The sequence below is a fragment of the Dreissena polymorpha genome, chromosome 6, assembly GCF_020536995.1.
Source record: "Dreissena polymorpha isolate Duluth1 chromosome 6, UMN_Dpol_1.0, whole genome shotgun sequence".
In the NCBI taxonomy this organism is placed as follows: domain Eukaryota; kingdom Metazoa; phylum Mollusca; class Bivalvia; order Myida; family Dreissenidae; genus Dreissena; species Dreissena polymorpha.
The window spans coordinates 79,774,885-79,798,619 of NC_068360.1; the positions used below are offsets into that span (position 1 = coordinate 79,774,885).

The 23,735-nt window shown below is 34.1% G+C and overlaps 2 protein-coding genes across 2 annotated transcripts in view; one reads left to right on the forward strand and one right to left on the reverse strand.

Moving 5' to 3' along the window:
• Positions 1-21,335, reverse strand: part of LOC127835053 (uncharacterized) — a 443,836-nt gene extending 422,501 nt beyond the window's left edge. The window contains exon 1 of the mRNA XM_052361294.1: positions 21,221-21,335. The gene's annotated coding sequence lies outside the window, so the exon portion shown is untranslated. The remainder of the gene's footprint in view (positions 1-21,220) is intronic.
• LOC127835046 (perilipin-4-like) overlaps positions 1-23,735 on the forward strand; it is a 438,066-nt gene that overhangs the window by 87,094 nt on the left and 327,237 nt on the right. The window lies entirely within an intron of this gene.

Consider the following 23,735-nt stretch of genomic DNA (forward strand, 5'->3'; position numbering starts at 1 on the left):
GTAATACATAAGTGTTTTTCCCAGGCCATTTAAGCGTGGCGAAAAGCCACGCCGCCCTCACGGATAGCCACTCTGCCCTTTTCAAAGGCAAATTTCACCACGCGCCCTTATCGATAACATCTTTATTGCCTTATGACCTAGAACTAACTTGGTCTGCAAAATCAGCGTCCTTGATTGTCTGTGATGCTCTGACTGTGCTTGATTTACTCGAGAGACGTCAACGTCTAAACGAATATATTAATTGAGCAGATTTAATCTACTACAGTGCTCGATTTATAAGTCGACTGCTCCAAAACTGTGAATTAGTTATGCGTGAATAACCCCGTGTCAGTATCAATCGATAATGCCAGAGGCTATGTTATACCAAGCGCACTTTTCGGTCCGCAATGTGTGCTCCTCCATGATTAAATCGTTACTTCGGAGACTTTTGATGAAAAACTCGATGTTATTCTCGTGGCAATTGTGCATTGCATGCATTATTCAGTTATATCAAAACATATATTTTTACGCATAATTTCATTTAAAAACACAAATTTATTTTTTATTGCTTTCGTATTTAAGATAATTAGATCTAATTATTGAAATAATTACTGAGACGTATACTAATCTAATAAAATGCGAATCGCGTATCACTTTAACGTTGCTATGCGCACCTGTCGCTTACATCATTTGATATTTTAACAACATGGCGGACTATACCGAATTAAATTGCGACTCTGCAAAAATGGCAAATAACGTCGTAAACGATCGAATTAACGATGGAGATTATACATTAAGAAGGCATTTATGAAATATCTGTGATAATTAACGATGCATAAAAATGTTTTAGATAGCAACAACATTATTTATTTATTTGTAATTACTCGGTGGATGTATGTCACGGAAACGAGTGTTTGCATATTGTTAGCGATCAATTTACTCGCAATGTTATTTTAAACATCTGGCAAGATTATTGTAAGTGGGATGGGATAAAACAAACATGGTTTCATTTATATGTTAGTGGATCTGTGTATAATCAGATTCATATGCATATATTGCTTTATTATGTTTGTCGTGCTGTACAGTTTATTGAAACAGCATGGAACTTAAATGTACATTGCAAGGTAAATATATTAATATAAATCATAGTAAGTTAAATACATCAATTACCATTAAATGTGCTTGTTTATATGTTATTTTTTCCACAACTGCTTCTGATGCGATTACATGTTTCCCCGTAATTCAGGTATTCAGGGAACGTTTTTGCCCTTTTTTTGCCTAAACTGCGCGCTAAAATGCCCTTTTTGAAAGTAATGCGCCATGCCCCTTTACCCTCCTGGGTAAAACACTAATACATACCGGTCAATTCGTATCCAAAATGAAATGGGTACGTACGAATCGATTCGAATGCCGAATGAAATGGGTTAAATAAAGTGTCTGACCAGATTTTTTACGATGACATACATGCGTTTTCAATCAGACTTAATTTGTCGCTCACTTTGCATGCACTTGCAAAGCGTCTGTACTTTCAGATTCTATAATGATGCGAAATAAAAATGTCTTAGAGAGGTAGAAAGACGTCCGCGATTCACCCCGCCGATTGTTGGCAGGGTTTATTTAAGAGAAAGGGGAAGACGCTGGACGCTGGGTGAAAGGGGAAAAAAGAGTGCGAAAGAGACATATTAGGGGAATAAATAAAAACTGTTCATTTCAATGTCTATAACTCATCAAAAGAGGCATGCCTCTGTCCTTTTTGTTCTTAAACACATTTAACACGTATTAAAGTCAAAGTCCTTAATAAAGTTGCAGGTGTAGATCTAATAATGGGAAATGTTTTCAACAATATTTCTATACTGGGGCCGGGGGACGATGTCAATTTTGTGATTTCAATTTCATGATGAATGGGTTGACGATCTTGATCTGCTACAGTATTGGAATGGAAAGGAGCGGCAGCTGCCCATTGTCTACTTTCACTTTCACAATGTTCGATGGTGATTACCTCAGAAGCCTGCTGGGTCATAAAGGTTTTCGATGATTCTTTCTTAAAAAATGCCTCGAAGCGTTCAGTATCTTCCGAGTCCGAATGTTTTATTTTGTTTGTGTAAGAACGCCAATTGTGAGACATTTTTTTCTGTTTTCACGTTTATATCTTGGCTTGCACATTGCCCAGATGAAAATTCGACTGGTTTCCGGTAATTAATTGACGAAACACCCTTCTCGCGCAAGACCGGTATCCAGTAAAATAGTCACATGATTATTACGATTAGTTGCCCAGTTTACATGACGTAATTTAAGAGCTATATTTAGAATAACTGGGATTCCCAGATTTTTTGTGTTCGTCTGAAGAGAGAGAGCGAGATCGTTGTATACGGTGCAAATTGGATAATTGTCGAATGGCCAAAGAAAAAATAAACATATCTTTGAGAGAAAATATTATATTTTGGTGCAAAAATGATATTTTTGGTTGGGAAATTGTACTTTGAGGGGAAAAATTCTGGTAGGGGAAGACACCGAATATCGGCATCACTTTCTTAGTAAAAAAAAACCCTGGTTGGGCCAAAATATCAGTCGATCGCTAACTGTTTCGAACCAAGAAAGCAAGAGCCAATAAGTGCCGAATCATTTCTGTGATCAATTTTTTTTTAAGTTAAAAGTTTATATTATGGGAAGTTTCAAAGATTTAAGATGTTATGAAACATCAGTTTATTAAAGTTAAACAGATTGTTTACAGTTTTGAAGCAATTCAAGTGTGCAGCTTCAACAAAAGTAAAGCAACAATGATTTAAAAATGTGCATTTCCATTACTCATTTCACCCTATTTCAAGAATGAAATCACCATATTTTTCAATATCAATGGGTGAAAACTCTATTTCACAAATAATTATCTGGGGCACTGATTCATTTTTCATGGACTTTATCGTTCCAATTCGATCTTAAATACGCAACATAATGACAATTAACAATGTTGGCCAATAAAACAACATGCCACAATGATGACGGGAATCGATTGCCTGACAATAAACACATTAATAAAGCAGCGAACGAGTACCTTTATTGTTACAGACAGGGGTACCGTTAAGTTTCGATAATTGGTACCATTCATATGGTCAAGTCGTACAAATGTAACTTGAGATCGGGTGAGTAGGGGCGTTTAGCGTAGATATGAATGGCACATTTATTAAAAACTATTAAATGCACTCGATTAAGACTTTGGGTCTGATATTTGATGTTTTGTAAACCAACTTGCAATACTGACTGCTTGTGTAAACAAGTGCATAGAAAAACAAAGTGTATCAAGATCATCACTTTTGTTGAAATCATGATCAGTTAGTGTGGTATTTGCTCAATCTAAAATTTATATTATAATTCTTATAGTCAAACTAATTAACATCATAAACAATGGCACCGCAAACGTTTAAGCGAGTTTTAATTAAGAGCTAATTATTAAACATATTTAATTACAAACCAACACGCGCTACGTCATTAAAATCATTACATGTAGCATTAATTAAATTTTCTTACAGTTACAGAAAACCGTGATGTAAAAACGAACAATAAATACGTCATTCCTCAATGAATGGAAAACAGATATTGAAATTTATATAACGCAGGAGATCATTTATGTGATGTCCCAAATGGGCTAAATCAAGAAAGAATGTAAGTTCAAGTGGAAATGGTACTTTAACGGCATAAGAAAGGAATTGAGGTAAGAAGTAAATATAATCCGTATTGAATAAGAACACCAGGAATTAAAACAAAAAAGAAAGTAGGTCACACAACTGAAATCGGAACTGACGTTCTGAACTGCATACCTTGTTATCAGAAACGTTTCATTATGACAGCGTTTCTCAACAGTTTTACAACATAAATGATAAACACTTACATTAAAGTATGGTACCGAGACGGTACTCACAACATTTTGTAATAAAATATTTAGAAACTTGTGTTTTTGTGTCAACAAATATTGCATAAATGGCTGTGTTGTGACATTTTTGCTGTTCTTACAACAAAATATTATATCGGTTAAAATTACTAACAGAAATGGTTAAAACGGCCATGAAATTCGTTAAAACGGTCCCACGTTTTTCGAATGGAGTAATTATCCTAACTTTCGATAATAACGAACCCATTTGCGCAATTTAAAACGGCCTCCATAATGATTTAAACGGATACAATAATTCGTTATAAAGCAAGTAATTTGTCTCAGGTATATATAAAAACAAATTTGTTTGTATAAGTCCCTGTTTTTCTGGAAGGCGAGCATAAGTTTACATAAGGGACATCAAGGGACCTAGGTATCTGAATATATACATGTACTGATTCTGACTCTTAGTTTGATAGACGGCCATCTGATATGTTTTGTGTACTGTACTGCATAAATGTGTATAACAATGCGCAAATAATGAACATCGTTTCAATTTTAACCAGTCTCGCCTTGGCTGTCTTGAATTCCTCCACCAGAAAGGACAATGGGAGTTGCTCTTTCCGTACAGTCCAACGCTGGAGAATATGGGATACCAAAGGGGTCGAAACTTTAACTTCTGCTCGAGAAGAAAAAAAGGCTGGTCGAGCAGCATTTTAATGCTGCTCAACCAGCAAAATGCTGCTCGAGCAGCAAATTTGCTGCTCGACCAGCATTTTTCTGCTCGATCAGAAAAATCCTGCTCGACCAGCATTAATTTTTAGATTATGGCAAAATATGGGATACCAAAGGGGTCGAAACTTTAACTTCTGCTCGAGCAGAAAAATTGCTGCTCGAGCAGCAAATTTGCTGCTCGACCAGCATTTTTTCTGCTCGAGCAGAAAAATCCTGCTCGACCAGCATTTATTTTTAGATTATGGCATTAGCCAATCAGAACTCTAGTTATATTTGCCATTTGCTGCGAAACTGGTTTGTTTGGAAAAAATGGCTTCCGCCATGATGGTGCCTTTTTCACATCTTCTGCAAGTTTATGTGACGACCTGTTTAAAGTATATTATAAAAATCCATTTGTCACTATCTTATCCTGACTAAGTCTAACTAAAATGTTTGTATTTCCTATTGTATAGTTGAAATGTGATGCTTTGAAGAGAAGAGAGAATGAACTTCATTTTCAAACAGTAAAAAATAAAATTATTTCTTTTTTTAATCATGTTTAGAGAATGATCTTAATTTTCAAACTGTGAAAAATCAAAAAAAAAATAATTCTTTAATCGTGTTTACAAAAAAAAATTAACTGGTGGTGTCATCAAAGAATGTCTTTTTGTGGTATAAATAAAGATATTTGCCTACGAAGAATTACGGACGCAAGCGGCCAACGGACCAGAAGAGGTGCACAGACTGATGGCGTACGTCGTTAGAACGTGGATTAACGAGCTCCATGACAAGCTCTACGAAATCTAAGACGGATATGAGAATGAGGATGGGTACACCACCTCGAGGCTGCTGAGGGAGTCAAGCAACCTGGTTGGAACAGGACCTATTCCGGCCAACATTGAAGACCACGGCGAGGATGAAGAGTAAAGATGAAGAGTAAAGAAGTGTGACATGTACTATGTATATTGGAGTGTTTGTACTGTTCGTGAATAAATAAAATGTTCTTTGCTTCCCCTGTGCTATGATGTATGTTTGTATTTGTACTGTTGTTTTAAGAAAAAAATAGAATAAACTCCCTTATTTTATGAACTTTTCATTTGTTATTTTTTGTACTATGTATGCTTGTATTTGTACTGTTTGCCAATAATTGAAAAAAAACTCTAATGATTTGAATGATAAATGCTCTTTGCTTTTCATGTGCTTCTTTTATGTATATTTTCATTTGTACTGTTTGCCAATAATCAAATAAAAGTATTCCATTATCAATTTTGTGAATGATAAATGTGCTTTGCTTTTCATGTGCTACTTTTATGTATTAAGTATTTATATATGTATAAAATTACAATATAACAGAATAACAATAAAATGTATGATTTGATTTAGAAAATGTATTATGAGATTTAATATAATGTGCTGGACTATGTTATTGTTATGTAAAATTAAATAAAAGTATAAAAGTATAAATGTTGTTGTTAATTGGTCTAATTATTTGAGGAATGTGTCACTTGTGAAGAAGGACCCATTTGGTTTGGGATGTTTAGTAAAAAACATGACATTTCACACCTGGAATAGGTGATGAATTTAGAGCTGTTGAGCACCAGACAGTGTCATTAGTCTGTAACCATTGCATAAGGTTCATTTCATTTTAGCTTTATCATTTTATTTTTGCTTTTGGAAATAAAACAATTTATGAATGTGAACAAAATTTCAATTCTAATTCTAATTGAGTTTTTTTTTAATTTTGTACATGTAATTTAGATTGCTACATTTTTATATTTAACATATAATTTAGCAATATTTTACTTAGTAAGAACTGAGTTACTAAGTAACTGAGTTTTATTTAACTTTTTTTTGGTTCTTCACATTACATTATGAATTGCAATAACAAAATAGATATAGCATATAATTCAGCAATATTTTACTTAGTAAGAACTGAGTTACTAAGTTAATCAGTTTTATTGAACTTTTTTTTCCAAATTGTCAAAACTTTTCTGATAGCAAGAAATAAATGATTCAGTACAATGAATTGCAATGTTATAGTAGACAATATTTGATTAACTCAAATTGGACTCGATCAACACTTATTAATGCCCATTCACACTGCTATGAATGAATGGACAACACCTTCATAATATATGGGTGGTACATAAAGTCTCAAAGTGGTACATAAAGGGACTGGTACATAAAGGGAATGGTACATAAGGGGTCACACCCGTTTAGGATTTAACATTGACACGCGGTAAGTGCTTTATATTTTGGCTGCAAATTAGTCGATAAAAAAATTGCCATTCGTTAAATAAGAAAATCGATCATAAATGTCTAACGGCTGTTAAAACTTTTGCGAAAATCACGACGATGACTGATAAGAATGGCTCAATGGGTGCGCAAGTGAAGGTTATCTGTTTCTATCGATTAACTTACCTAAGGATTCTTAATAATTGCTTCCGACACAGGTGCCGATTGCCTGTGATTGTGCCTTTCTGGTTAACATTGTTTACGTTTCTCGTTCTCCCCATACATATATCTGCTGTCCTAACTTTTAAAATTATCCAAAATATCATGTCTGTTAACCAGTTCTCAGTGCCTTTTAAAATGTTTAAAAATGCAAAGAAATACAATATGATGCGTATTGAAAACGCAACCAATTTGACTTAAACGCAAATTCGTCAAATTTACGATACAAAAGCTTCGATAAAAATGTTTTGCTAATTTTAGGTATTTTCTCTTTGGAATTATTATCGTAACGCGGTGACGCTTACATTCAGCAAGCTCAGCAACAATCTCCATGCAGAGTTGTCGTTCCTTGCTCTCACATTTGATCCAGCTATGCTGGTTCCCGTCAAATCAGTGCGCGGAGGTTGGCATTCTATACATAGATGGTGACGTCACTACGTTATTGTCACCTCTATACTTAGACGCATCACACACCTCCATTTGGAGGCATTTATGACTACGAAACAAAGAAGTCCGCAGATGAATGAAGAATTTGCTTTATATGTAAACATTCATGTTATGATATGATTATGATTTAAGTTAAGTATTATTTTGTTCAGTCTTACGGTCTATTGTTAGTATCAATTAAAATTTTCGTTAGTTTTCAACAATTTCGCTCTTTATTAATTTTTTTAAAACTGTACTTTCACTTTCCGTTGTATATCAACATGTATCCTTTATTGACGCAAGTTTGCAATGAAATAGCGTTTTCAAAACCGCTTGAAAAGTTTCAGAAGGTGTGTCTGATGCATGTTTTGAATAGACACAATGTCATAGCTATATTGCCGACTAGTATGGGAACAATTTGATATTTCAAGCGGCTCCATTTGCATTGCAAGAGAAGTTCAAATTGACTTGTTCAGTTTGTTAAATTTTGACACCCTAATTATATATTTTTTATAAGTGCCTGATAGATTTTTTTCTTTAAATAATTGTGATCAATGAAAAATTTAGTAAAAGCACAGCATTGATGTTCTAAGATGGTCATTTTTAGTGGAATAGTATGTTACAATAAAACAAATATAACTATTGTATTAATGAATTTAGATTAGGTGTCATCTTTAAATGGGGTGTTATCTAAAGATAATTATTATTATTGCTTTAAATTGAGTACTTTATGAAAATAAACACTAAAATAATCAACACTTTGTGAGTTGCTTTTGCGCGTCTTCCGAACTACGAACTGCGTCTCAAACACCAATCATCCAATGTGGCATATGTTCTATTACTTGTGTGACGCACATATTGACATTTTCTAAACTGTATTATATAAAATTTCATTAAATATAAATCATGATTGTGCATGTATTGCAAAATGTCAAATGTTTGTTGTAGACTTTATTAGACTAATACCAATTGAAGTCTGTGTTGTTTTCACACATCTAAAAATTATCAATTTTACAGATTTTTGACATAAAGTAGCTATTTAACATAACAAGCGGGCCATGATGGCCCTTAAGAGCTCATATGAGTTCACGGACACAAATTTACCTGATAGAAGGCATGAACTTAGTAAAAGAAAAATATGATAGACCTCAAAGAAAAGACGTGTTCATAAGACACAGTTGCCCCCACATTCCACTTTTGTTTCAAAACTACGCTTATGTCAAACACAACCTGTTAATAGCCATATTTGACTATTGACCTGTAAGTGCGACCATGACCTTTGAGTTCAGCCTCCTCATGTAAGCCATTTGTAAGCATTAAATTTTGGAAGTCCCAGGCATAAAATTGCACTTCAATGCTAAGAGTATAATTAAACGATTACAATGTATCACATTATAATAAATATTAATTTTTAATTTAATGTGTTTTAAAAGGGAACAATGTACGTGGGTCATTCAAAAGTTGTTGTCTGGTAACCTTTTGTTGATTTAGTTATTCAAGGGTATAATCTACATGTGCGTCCCGCGTCTATGACGCACAAATATCGAAATAGACGCATCGTTTTGAAATATGTGCGTCCACTCGGACGCATTGCTGAACTGTATCCATTACCGCATACGCGAATCACGATAAGCACGAACCATCTTGAGTACGAGTCCAAAGTGTAGCAATGAACGCTGAGTTTAACCGAATGAGGCTTGAAGACTCCAGCAAGTTTTTTGATTGGCTCTAGTCGAGCCGCTGATGTATAATACAAACTAATTAGAATTTACCTTTCAAATAGAATGTGTTATGATATTTTCTCGAGTCCCCGGATGAAAACCTGCTTCAACTTTGTGTAACTTAGTCATATATAATACAGAAAAAATGCCTCCGAAATAAGGTGTTGAAGCTTAATCCAAAACAAACAAATCTGGCAATACCTTATATTTCTGAAAGTTTTATTGAAGTATAGAATTGAAAATTGTCTTTTACATAAAAATGTCACGCAAAACCAGTACACTTGGGGCAATTTAAAGGATATTTTTCAATATATTTTTTTAATGAAGCAAGTTATTGAGAAGAATTTTCACATTTAAGTTAATCACTTTGAAACACTTCTGTAAGATAGAAAAAGAACTCAAACATGCTTAATGGTAAGAAAATAAATGCATGTTTTATTTAGATTTCATTATTTTTAAAATCACCCATATGATATGATGCGGCATTTGTCTTTACGGAATAAAAAAAATCAATCATTTTTACCCGGAAGTTGGCGCTGTAATAAATTTGCTATTCTGTGTGTTATTTTACCGAGCTTGATTAGGAATTTTTGAAAACGCGCCATGGAGATGTTCTTTCACCATAAAAAATAATAGTTCACGGATTCAAACCATAATTCCTGATGTTGCTACAGTGGATTCCTGTTCTTAGCATACCATGTCAGCAAAAATTATGCTAATAACAGGGATATGCTATTAACAGGAACACACATTTTAGCATAAATATAGCAACTGGGGGCATACAATAAGTCAAATCTGTTAATAATTGATAGTAAAAGTGAAATTTAAATGCAACATTGTATATGATTGATGTTTAAGATAACTATTTATCAAATTGAATTGTATTCTAAGGTATTTGCATTTGCATTTGAGCATATTTTAGCAGATTTAAAGCATATTTTCTTGGCATTCTGAGAATTTTCTATGCTATAAAGACTTTATGTGAATTCTAAATATTGGGGTTAAAAATTATGCTATTAATAGAAGAAAAATACATTAAAATTTAAAGGAATTAATCTGTGCTTTGATATTCTATATGCTAATAACAGAAATATGCTATTATCAGGTATGTTAATAAGTGGAATCCAGAAATTATCCTTCAGTCTGACAGAATTTCCTAGCCTGTCAGACCAAACATCTGACAGATTATTTTACATTTAGCGGTGTCTGACTTGGCTTCTCACTTTTGAGTTCATGATGCTTAATGTTTTCGATTCAACACTAGTTTCCTCAATCTCACGACACCAGAGCTCCTGTGATGCAAATATACTTGTGGTATAAAGGGATATATTTTTTCCCTGTAAATTGCGTTTTGTTCCTCACATCTGGTTAAAAACAAACCTGTTTCCCTCCGATTGACTGTCAATTTAAACAGCAAACTCCAATACATATTCCTGTTTGTATTCTTGTATGAAAATGCCCACAACATATGGGCGTACTTATATGGGGACTGAATATTCAAATACATGTAGGTTAAGAAGTACAGTAAATGACATGACAAATGCTGTTAGGATATATCATCATCCTTACTCCTAAACCAGATATACATGGCATTATTCTTAAGAGGGGTATTTCAGAATAAAGATAAAAAGATACAAACGATTCGCAATGGAAAAATTATTTCCTGCAAATATTTTTTATCTAAGATTATTTCCGACAAGACATGTTGTACAATAGCATGCCATGGTTAAAATGAGTTTGTAATACAATGCCTAAACTCTTTCTGCAAAGTTTGGGGAAGTCTACTTTAGGGACATTTAAATGGAAGGACAGATGAAAGGTAACTCATTATAGTGTCACCGGTGTAATTATTATGCAATTTTTTCGCAGTTCAGAGCTGAAAATAACATCCCAGAACTTAATTATGCACTGCAAAGTTATTCAATAAATGGTAAATTGTAAACATTTCAATTATGAAAAAATTAAACAACTTGTAATTCAGACACAACACACATTTTACCTGTTGGCCTCTGTGAAAAATAATTTACATTGAAATTGAGAAAAGTCCCCGAGAACTCAGTGTCCCAGATAATTATTTGGGAAATAGGGTTTTCACCCATTGATTTGAAAAATAGGGTGATTCCATTCTTCAAATAGAGTGAAATTAGTAATAAAAATGCATACGTTAAAATAATTGCTGATTTACTTCTGTTGACGCTGCACACTTGTATTGATTCAATAGAACTTTAAACTATCATCATACATTTTAATAAACTGATGTTTCATAATATCTTTAATCCTTGAAACTGTCCATGATATAAACTTAAAAAAATTTCGAAAATTTCTAACCAAGGACATGCCTTTTTATACTTTTGACAGCTTTGTTCAGTCACAGACTTTCCATGTTTATTGGATGTCAACTCAACTGCTGTATACACAGTTTCTAACAAAATCGATAACACGAATGATTCGGCACTGGCTTTTGCTTTCTTTATTCGAAAAAGTTTGTGATCGGCTTATATTTTAGTGCAACAATCTCGGACGTCTTTCGTCCTCTCTTAGCTATTTTTATTTCGCATCGTAATAGAAACTGAAAGTACAGACGCTTTACAAATACATGCACAATGAGCGACGTATTAAGTCAGATTGAAAACGCAAAGCGTTTGAATAACTATGACCGTTTGCTGAGCCAACCTCCGGGAGGCGGAAAACTACAACGGGCGAGGCATGGTCAGGGGTGATAACCCCAAAAAAGGGTTAGGGTAAGGGTAAGGGTAAGGGGTCGGGTTAGGGTTAGGGTTGGGTTTAGGCTAACCCAAACCCTAACCCGACCACTAACACTAACCCAAACCCTAACCCTAACCCTCTAACCCCCCTTGCGCAATACCATACCATGCCTCGCCCGTTGTCGTTTTCCGCCTCCCGCCAACCTCCGCGTTGTGTCACTCCGGTCTTACTGACCTGTGTGAATGCGCGCTAAGCATTGTGGGAAACGGACTTTTTTCCTTCATGGCGTTGGTAAACATAATAAACACGGAAGTGAAAAATGGTAATTAAATATTATCAAAAACAGGCCCCATCAAACCGGGCCAGCTGTAATATATATTTGGATGCAGTTTGTGCTTCGAAAGGAGCCACTTTTCATGTCAGTCTATTGTTTGTAAGAATCACTGAACACGTAACTTAGACTAACTAAACACGTTGCAAGACTGTATCTTCGAAATAGACCAGTTTTACGAGTGACGTCACGCGCACCTGCAAATATTAGACTCCGCCCACTGGTTGGCAAAAAGAGGTGAAATTCATATAAGCGCATATAGAGAAGGTTGAAATAATCGTCGTTTTCATTGATACTCATGCACTATATCAAATATAATTTTACTAACTATGTCTGAATAAAACATAAGCGTGCAAGGAAATGCATTTTTGGAACGATTATATTGTTGTTATTATTAGTTTTTTACTATAAACGAACTCGGGAGTGGAACACAATATACGAGCTCGGTATATGTGGTTACCATAAAAATCTCTTTTTGGCACATCTTCGAGACCATTTTTAAGATTTAACATTCTCAGATATTGAAATTCTTTCAGAATAAATCAAATTTAATGAACACAAATAAGAATGTAATCAAAAAGCAAATAGATCGACTTTATGTATGCAACATATAGTAACTTATTCGAACATTTATGCCTGTAAAAACTCACCTTGTTAAAATGAACTTTCTTGATAAATGTAATTATTTTTATTTAATTATTCACACCAATTTTGACACTCTTTGTTTCAGCCTTTTTAACCCGGTGTTTTATTGCACCTTTGTTTATCATAAACCGATTATCTCGTTATGATCGGATACTGTCCAAACAATTACAAAGAACACATGGTGTCACAAATCCAGGGACCTATTTGGGTCCCTGCATAAACCACATGTGGCATACACGTGTCTGGTCATTAAACATCATTTATGATACCTCCATGTCATCTCTTCAGCCAAAATACGAAACAGTTTCTTTAATAAAAAATGTTAACATATTTAAAAAAAAAGAGGCCTTGCACGCGACAGGAATATTCAATAAGGTGGTATACAGAATAGTTTATTCCATGGGGTGTTAAACCGTCAATGTCGGTATACAAATATGATAAAACATTATCTGCAAATGTTCCTTTATGTTCGCCTTATGCATTATTGATTGAAATAAGCCGGGTGTTTGACTTCGATAATCATAATCTGATAACATTGGACACCTACACGGTCTGCTTTCTATCTAGGCCGTTCACTGTAACGCTGCGCTTCAGCTCATAATGTTAAAGCAAATGTAGCATTTTTAATACCATATGTTCATCTTACGACCAGTAATTCGTCTTTACATTTAATGCTTCCCAAACGCGGCATGATATTTGTTTTATTAACCTTAAATTGTTTGTGTATGTGCAAGGTATTTGTACAGTCAATAGATTTATCTTGAAAGAACCAGTAAAAATATCTAGACATCATCCATCTTCACGCAGTCGACTTTTGCAATGTCACGTGTCACTTAGCAAGTGCATCCGATTTGTTCTGCAATAAAAATACGTCTATTTCCTGTTCGCCTACACTCAACGCATTAAACATGACGTAATCCACTGCAACTTATGGTAAACGCAATATATTGGGAGATTGTACGAGTTGTTTCATACCAAAAAATCGTTGACTGAACAGATGATCGTGTTTCTGACGACAATCGCTTTCAAATAACATGTTTTCAATAGCTTAATTAACGTCTTTGTCAGTACGATTAATTAGAAAATACATATATAAATATTCACAATCCTTTATTTTCTTCTTGGTTATGATGTAGTTGATTGTGGTGGTGATTAATGATACATTAATGGTGATGGTTTAGTTGATGGTAATGATGATGAATGTGATATGAATGGTGATGGTGCAGCTGATGGTCGTGGTGCTGGATCTGATAATAATGGTGATGGTACAGTTGATTGTCGTGATGATGGATGTGATATCATGGGTAATAATGTTGTCTTAGTGAGGTTGGTATATTACTGGCGATGATGTAGGTGGAAGTCATGATTATGATCAAAATGGTAGTTGTAGATTGATTAAAGTTGTGTGGTGATGATATATGTAAAGATAACGATGTGTGTGATTATGGAAATAGTAGTATTGTTTACAACTGCGGTGGTCTTATTAATACTCGATGCGGAAATACTGACAGTTATTGTGGTGTTGATTGAGGTAATGGCATATGAAACAATACCAATCATAAGTTAGCATACTAGATTTTATAGACTCATAAAACACGACATATTTAGTAAAGAATGCAACTTAAAGGAAATAAACATATTTTTATATTATAAATCATGACAAAACATACAGGAAAGATATCGATCAGCTTTCTATACAAATCCTTTAAAAGCGTTGGTCAAATATTTCGCATAAACCTTTGCACTTATGCGACATTTCTTTTCGTTGAACAAGTGCAGTTTTTTAAGTTACTTGTTTCACGGAAAGTGTGTTTTTAGTTTTGAATATTTATATGACAGGATATCGTTTAAGCGCAATATCGGTTAAGGTAGTCGTACAAAAAAACGGATGTTAACAAATTTGTTTTACATTCAACGGTTTCATTGTTCAGGTATTTTGCATACATTACCAATTATAATGAAATGGAACACGCGATCTGCAATCATAAAATATCATTTCTTGAACGGATATTTTCGTACATATTAGGTTTTCGTAAATTATGTTTCAATGTTATACATAAGAAGATGCTCTGTAAAAGAAACACCGAATTCAAAAACAGATCGAACTCGCCCGTAAGCATCAACCGCGGCTCAAATATAACGCTCAGCAACATTAAGCCAACAACACCAGCATCCCAGCGACACAAGCATCACAAAAATTATGGAACGCAGCATCTCTTTCATCATCGACAACGAGATCGGCACTTCGGGAATCGCATTAAACAAAATCAACATCATCAACGCTATCGCTATTAACAGTTCTTTTTTTATTGAAATCCACCACAATCAGCAATATCAACAACAATTATATGCATTACCATCAACGGAATCAGCAACACTACCACCAACGTCAGCAACTCAAAATACATTAGCATCGCCAACACAACATTAGTATCACCACAGTTAACAGCAGTATCGCTATCAACAGCACAAGCATCGCCACAAGCGATATCAGCTACAATACCAATAACACGATATAAGTATCACTAACGTCATCAGTATAACCACCACCGAAAGAAGAAACTAGTTTATCGGCATCATAACTAACACCTACACAGATATCATCATCAATACAAGCAGCGTCAGCTGCATTCTAAGCAACAAATGAGGCATTATCATCACCATCACCGATATCAGCATTACCACCATGTACATAAGCGATACCACCAGCATCGGCATTACAGCAAATGACTTCCCCATCAATATCACTGCAAAAAGAAGTATTTTCATCATCAGCGACACCACCATTGACAAAAAATCACCATGACTGCAATCAGAATCCGCAAAACCGATGTCAGTTTCACCACGACCAATCACCTCATCATCATCACAACCGACATCAACATAGTTAGCCGCCGACATTAACTTCCGCACGACATACATCAGCGTCACTATCGCTTAAATTATTATAACCAACAACGGCATCTCATATCAGCTTTTGCGTCTCACAATGAAATTCGATCTCACGTATACGTGTGTAGACTTAATGCAGCCTTTGAGCTGCTTAAAGGTATTCAACAGTTGGTAAAATGATATCCAGGATAAAACCTAAAAATCTTTAGGGATATGACTCACGATTACAGGTAAGTTAGATATACTTTTCCTTGTATTTGGTGTGAACGACGTTGACATTATATTAAAATTCTGGGCAGGGGTGGCGAAATCAAATGTCCGAGTTGCCCGAGTCGTACATTTGCTTGTCCGGGCAACTGATTTTTTTCAATTAAGTTGTCCGTGGACAACCAGTCGGGTTGAGAAATAAAAAAAATAGATTGTATTAAAGCCGTTATTAAGTTTTACAAAACCGGATGTTGACACCCGATAACATTGTCAGTGCTATTTGCGGAGCAATCAAGCTAAAATATGGGCACTCTCCTGCACAGTGGTCTTGCTTATTCTATAAGCATGATAAGAGACCAGGAGGCTAGCATGCCGCATTTTCAACATTCGGCCCGTCTGTTTAATAGGCAGTGTACAGACTGGTTTGCTCATTCATTCCGTACCTAAATGTTGAACGTTCGTCTTAAATTTTAAAATGCATTATTAATACCAAAGGGAAGGTATAAAACCCAGAAATGTCCGGAAAACCCAGAGTGTGTCACATCGCTCCTACCTAACTTAATTTCTAGACTCACAAACGGGACGTTGGGACGTGAAAAGCCGAAAGCCGAGTTGGATTACGTACAGTTCCGTTGATTGGGTGAAGTGTTCCGTTTGAATCAACTACAATTTATATATAAGTTGAACAAAGACGGTAAAATAGTCGTTATGTATAAAACATATATATATATATAATGTATAATTTGAACATTACATTTCCTGGCTTATTTCATCTGCAAAAATGAAAATTATGTATTGAAATACTGTTTTAAAACACCGCTGTAGTTTTAACCGAGTTGAATGGTAGAACTCACTACATACAATTACGACTGACTTATAACATCATGACGTATTTTCAGGTGAGCTTATGAAGCAATATTATACATTTAAAGCAAAATCACACTACTTCCCGAAGTACAACTTACTCGCATGTGCTTTATTGGTTTTCCAATTTTATAATTCAAACCCGAAACTAAAAAAGACAGGAAGAAAATTCATTCAAATTCAACTGACATGGATGTAAAGACCGGAATATTATGTTCAGATAAAACACCAAATAACACGTAAACAGGAAAAAATTGTTTTCCCTGACAAAGAAGAAAACTTGAACAATTGATCATATGATACGACACAATTGGACAGGAAGAAAATTCATTCAAATACAACTGACATGGATGTAAAGACCGGAAGATTATGTTGAGATAAAACACCAAATAACACGTAAACAGGAAAAAAATAATTGTCCCTCTCAAAGAAGATAACTTGAACAATTGATCATATGATACGACACAATTGGACGCGTTTGGCCAATCCGAAAGCAATGGCGTAAATTTTGAGTGGAGATATTTGGTAAACAAAATAATTATATAAGCAATATATTTCGGCGTTTTACTCACAATATCCCGCTTATAAATCCGGTTGTGTACGCAAATATAAACACGTGTAATGTTTCAAGACACTTCATTTTTATACTTTGTTACTCAGTGCTTGCTAGTCTTCCTAATGCTTCATTTCTTATCAATGGCGTTGATACCATTTAAAAATACTGTAGTACGTGTTAACCATGTAAGCAACAACCCAATACGTTATAACATAATACTACTCTTCTGAATGGTTTGATATAATGCAACCTTTGTGTCATACACGCCTCATGATATTGTGAATAACCATGATGACTGACCAAAAAGGTCAAAACACAAAATGCATTTGCAAAATGTGAACTCCGTTAGCCTGATGACAGGTTATCAACAACTATGCTGGGTTTGCAGGTCTATTATTTTAATAAAATACTTTTTAATACTGTTGCTCAAAAAGATACAAGGCAGCGTATACATACAAGTAGTATTTAAAGACGAATGTGCTGTTCATGTATAACTTGGTTTGAATAAATATAAGATGATAAAAATGTCAAAACAAAAGCTAAATGGAAGAAGTTCAGGATTTATTTCGTTATTTCATTTAAAAACTTGTACTTTCGTAGTAATGGCAGTCAACACAGTTTTGAAATTAACCTGGAGATATGGTATGTGTTTGTCTTGTGTTAAACTTATTTTATTTACACCTCATTTTATTTGTTGTTATTAAACGTGTATTCAAAAACAAACCATGCAAAATACGAAATTTGATATTGATCAAGTGTTACATTACTAGTTGTAATTGTATAGGTTTATAACATTTAAATAATGTGTCAATATTATATTCATGTTATTATCAAAATATGCTATGACGTAACGTCAAAAAGTCCGTCGATCCAGAAAATTGCGCATGTAATGTACATGTTTTCTTAATACAATTTTAATTTTTTAACATAGCGTCATGATAATTATATCAAACGAATAGGCTGAAAAATGCGCATTTCACAATATATAATACAAAAAAACAGAGATACCGACATTTAAGGAAAACCTATGTTTAAGTGATTATAAAAGCTATATTATTTTTTCAATATTAATTATAATGGTATTCTAGTAGAGGCCCTCTAAGGTTTGTAAAACATGCAACAATAATGTTTTACAATATCAAATTAGCACTCTTATTAGCGTCCACAGTTGGTAAAGTTTTATGATTTCTAATGCCTAATTATGTTTTGCGTAAAATTCAGAAAAGATAAAAGTAATTATAAAAGCAATATTTTCTATAATTTGAATAATATCGTTGTGAAGGAAAATTTATGACGTTCCTAAATATGCAAAAGTATGTTTTCAATATCAGATGTGCGCTGTAAGTTGGTATAAGTTGTTTGATTTCCCTACCAAATTATGACATTTTCTGTTTTAAAGGTACAGTTTTAAAGCGAAAAAATTGTTTCCGGTAACCCGACCTTACGTTTTTTTTCTTGCCGACCCTAAAATTTAGTTTGGAGTATTTCAAGTCGATTTTCGTGCCACACGCTTTTCTTTCCACATCATCACTTTACATGCATATAATAGGGATATAAGGCATCCGGATAAAAACCCTCCCGTCAATTTCATAGGGGCGGACATAAGCTCTCCCGTCTTTTATTCGAAAATTTAAATATCGCTTACCGTTAAACTGAAATAATGACCCTTGGATTATTTTTTCAATATACTTAGTATAAGAATAATTTCTTGTGAACGCATCTCCTCTTATAATTTCAATTGATTTTCATTTATAATCAGGGACATTCTTCAGGGCGACATGCAGTTGTACGTTAATGCCGGAAGTTATATATTGCCTATTATTTAGGTAGTTCTGGCCCTTGTAATATTTGCCTCTATTAACCTCAATTGTACAGGAATCTGTCGGACTCTACCTAATTCCCCCATACAGAGGCTGTATACTTATGTGTAAAGCTAATTCATTCTAACAATTCACTGTCTCAGTAAAACGGCTATTACCGTCAAAAACAGAATGTATATTAAACATAAAGTTTTCATTTAGGAATGCATGTATGTTTCCTTATTAATAAAGAATACAATAATTCATATGTTGAATAAGGTTGAGAATGTAATTTTGATCGAGGCAAATTAAAAACCCGCTTTTAAGTGATAATGTAATTCTATTATATCATAAAAATATCCCTGTAAATGTTTGGCAAATATGATGATCTTCTAAACACATCTAGAATATCAGAACAATACTACGGAATTAAAAAAAAAGTTATTTTTTTAAAGATCGATTGTGTATATTTGTAAATACTTATATTGAACTATATACAGTTTAATCCGTATCAACTCGCCATTTCACTTAAATTTCTGTTTCTGGATTTATTTCCATTTGCATTGTTTAGTCGTACAAAGTACGGTGTGTCATACCAGCAATAATGAGATTTGAGCCATGCATACACTGTATCAAAAATGAATACACAAGATCCTTATTAATTAATTCATTGTGAATTGGTCAACACTGGCCTAGCTGCTGATAGGACCTTCTCCAGAAATAAGATACACGGTAGATTGCTGCAGCCAATACACAACTCATAGTGACACATATTTGTTATTGAAAAAAAAAAAAACACCATAGAAAGGTCATTATAACCATCATGTTTCTTGATATTAATTGTTCTATCGCCCGTAATGAAAGAAGGACAAGATTATTAATGGCACTATCCGGATTCCGTACTTTGATAATACTTGTTAAGATTTTCAAATACATTTTTTGAGTCCCCAAAACCGAAATTTTCATAAAGCACCATACTCGTGTCACTTATATTCAACGTTATGAATGCACAAATAACGATCGTTTGGTCACGCTTTGGTCAAGATTTGTGCCCGCCTCCGCCCCTCCCCTGTGATAACCCCACCAATTTCATGTAGAACTAAAGCGGTGGTATGCATTCGCGATAAGGATCTTCATCCTGCTTTGTCCCCACGACATAAAATGTCACATTTTCACGAGACTGAAACTTATTTTTTCTCAATTTCGCTTGTATATACGGAAAAGAGATATATTATCTTTTATTCACATCAAATCCTGTTCATTGTGCATTCAACCATCATTACAGTAGTGCGTTCAGTTACAGCGAACGTTCGCCAATGATGGTTCGTTTCCGATTCGGTCTTATTGAACGATAAGTTTGGCGCGAACGTTTCAAGATGGAGGCTCCCAGAATATTGATTGCGATTTTGATGGCGGAAATCGCTAATAACACAAAAAGTACTTAACTAACAGATATTTCAAAAATAATAAAACCTATAATAATTTGATTATAATTATAAGTGGTGTGGATGCGATAGTGTTATTTTTCATTAGCGATCGAAATTTAGTGTAAGAGGTGCATTGAATCAGTTATAAAACAAAGCCCTAAAATAGCGCAATACATTACAATCTTCAAATGTAGTTGTAATTTTCTTTTACATTGAATTAATTTTCGTTTCGTTTACATTAAATGAAAATATTAATAAATTATAGCATTCAAATGGAAAAAAACACCTGCATATTTTGCAAATTGAACTGTCTTTGAATGCACATCTATATTGAAAACTCTTTTGTAGTGATAATGAGCGATACCAATCTGGCATTTTATTATACCATAAATCTATACATTTATTTTACCCAAGTGTTTTATATCCGTATTAGGATCAAACGCGATTGCTTGTTTTCACGATGATGTTTCGAACACTGCAAAAACGCACGATCTTTACACGTTATTACATCGGAGTTTACATTTGCGGGTACCCGTTAAATACGATAATTGTGTAGCAGTAAATTTCTACAATATTTTAAATGTATTTTCATTATAAAACACTTAAGTGTTATGTTTAAACTGATTAATATATATACTTAATAGTTCCTGTTAATCCATTTCGGACAATTGTACGCCTATTTTTTAAATATGTTCAAATGTTTTATTAAAGCAACTGTTAAGTTTTTGGCTTAATATGCCAAGAGATGACACGGAGGTATCATAAATTGTGTTTAATGACCAGACACATGTGGTTAATGACCCCATACTGAGTCATACAAATATAGGTCCCTGGGTTTATGACACCCTGTTTTCTTAGTAATTGTCTGGACAATATCCGATCATATCGAGATAATCGGTTTGTGATGAACAAAGGGGCAATTAAACAATGGGTGGTTAAAAATGCTGAAATAAGGAGTGACAAAATTGGTGTGAACAATTAAATAAAAACATGTACATGTATCAAGAGGATTAAGTTAATCTGTAACAAGGTAAGTTTTTACGGACATATAGGTTCAAATAGTTTCTTTATGTTGATTACATAAAATCAATCAATTTGTTGTTTGTTTTCGTCCTTATTTGTGTTCATTTATTGGATTCTATTTAATCTGAAAGAATTTCAATTTCTGAGTATTTTGTTGTTCTTAAAAAGGGTCGCGAATATGATTGAAATCTTATCACGATGCGGATCATCAAACGCAAACAATAGCAGAATGGCCGCAGTGTTGACGGCCAAAATTTGAGGATGCGCAAACGTGACGTCATTATCGGAATCCCCAAAACCTCCTTTACACTTTGTTTATTGTTCAATTCATTTTTGTACTACAAAAAAAGGAAACAATATCGAAGTTACACTGAACAAATACATAGAGGATATTTGTTGGATCCGGTGGATTATCGATTTTAATTCACGAGTGATCATAGAAAAATAATATTTTCACGAGTGGCGCAGCCACGAGTGAAAATATATGTTTTCTATGATCACGAGTGAATTAAAGTCGATAATCCACCGAATCCAACAAATTTTCTTTTTATTTAATGCATTTTTCACAGTTTATATACATTGTTCAAGAGTTTAACTAACGAATTTTGCTGGGATAATGACGTCATTTCGTCAAAAAAATGACGTCATTTCACAGTAAACAATGAAAATTATCGATAATTCTCACTGATAATTTTCACTGTTTGAAACAGTGAAATTATCAGTTTTAATTCACTGATATTTCTCTATAAACCACCGGAAAGCATTAAATAAAACATATTTATTTGTCCGCCATCTTGGTTTCGCTAGCGAACTATAGCGAACTACCTCCCAAGAGGGTTCGCTTCGGTTCTCGAACGTTCGTGGCGAACCGAGCGTTCAGTAGCGAACGTTCGCGACCGTTTGCGAACTATAGCAAACGTTCGCTGTAACTGAACGCACTACTGGTTGTTGTGTTCGTTATCGGTTCAAACGACATCGGCAAAAAGACCACGGTAATTGGGCAATGTTTTACACGTGTTGTGCATGACGTAAAATACATTAGCTGAGGTTTCTTTAATCTTAATTGCTGTTTTCCACATGTTACATTTAAGGGACTTGTGATATCGTCGAAGACATATAAACTTACTTGTCTTCATTTTTACTATCGGTTACAAGTACCATCTTTGAAGTTTAGTTGACTCAATAAATAAATAACTCCAAACAGAGATGGCGCTAGAGATAACCGAACGTGATATGAAGCTCCGTGTTTTCATCAATAATAACGAAAAGAGGGCAATACAAGTAATTTACGCAAATATAATTAGTTAACGCGTCTGTCAGGATTGTACAAAATATCGTCATACTATCATAATGTACGATTATTTTGGAAACACACACAATATGGTTTTGAAAATTCTAATAAGATACATCGCTTCATATTACGTTTAGCGAATTACGCTGTTTAATAATTGTGTATTATGGATGAACTAACCGATTCGAGTCCAATATCAATTATAAATAACATTAATATCAAGTTGCATCTGCAGGAATTTATTGTATCGTCAAAACAAGGCCTGTCATTTTAGGCATGTGGCCAATTGCAATTTAATTAGACACAAGACAAAAAACACGACGCACACTGGGGTCACCGCATTAACATGGCCAATGCAAAGCAACGCATAGCCTGAGGTTTAGACCCGGTTTAAGGGCGCCGAAACATTACACTTTGCCAAAAAAACAACATTCAAAAGCAAACCACTAATTAACCTAATTGCATGACAATTTTAATCAAACTACAATAAAAGAGAATACGCTTAATTTGATTTAACTATTCATCTACTTAATGGTTGTATGTTCACCAGAGCAAAATAACTGTAACTTTCTGAATGAAACAAAAACAACGTTGCATGCTTTTAATAAAATAATAAGTTCACTCCAGAAATAAGATCATGAGTGAAAATAGTCAAACCACCCGCTGTATTTTCCTTATTGCTCTCACGACAACAAAAGCTATCATATGTACTATTTACCCTCAATATAATCTATAAATCAAAATCATTCGTAGGCACTTATCAGGATCCTCTTTACAAAGGTACCATTATAATTAATATCGAATTAATAAAACTGTTTCCTCTAAACGACTTTTACCT